The sequence below is a fragment of the Charadrius vociferus genome, unplaced genomic scaffold (genome assembly GCF_000708025.1).
Source record: "Charadrius vociferus isolate BGI_N301 unplaced genomic scaffold, ASM70802v2 scaffold49, whole genome shotgun sequence".
Taxonomy (NCBI): domain Eukaryota; kingdom Metazoa; phylum Chordata; class Aves; order Charadriiformes; family Charadriidae; genus Charadrius; species Charadrius vociferus.
The window spans coordinates 6090611-6090986 of NW_009661375.1; positions in this window are offsets into that span (position 1 = coordinate 6090611).

Genomic DNA, 376 nt, shown 5'->3' on the forward strand with positions numbered 1-376 from the left:
GCTCCGCCCGTCCACCGGCTCCCGCCTTCCCACGGTGGGGTTTTTTCGGTTTGCGGGGTTGGGTTTGGTTTTTCGGGAGTGTGCTCCACGCCACCCGCGGCACTCGGGAGAGGGTCGCCCGCTGCAAAGGCAACTTTGAGCATCCAAGTGCGAGCCTCAGCCCACGTACCCAACTCTTCCCCGCGATCAGAGTGGAACCCAAGAGGCTGCCTCTCTCTGCTCACAAGAGCATGCAAAAAAAAAACCACCACCAAGGCCTACAGCACCCTTCGTAGTTTTCCATCAATTACAGATTCTACTCCAGTGTTTTCAGCTGCAGAGGTCACCTTCCCCTAACGCTCTCTCTGCAAAGGAGGAGGGCTTCCTAAATAACATC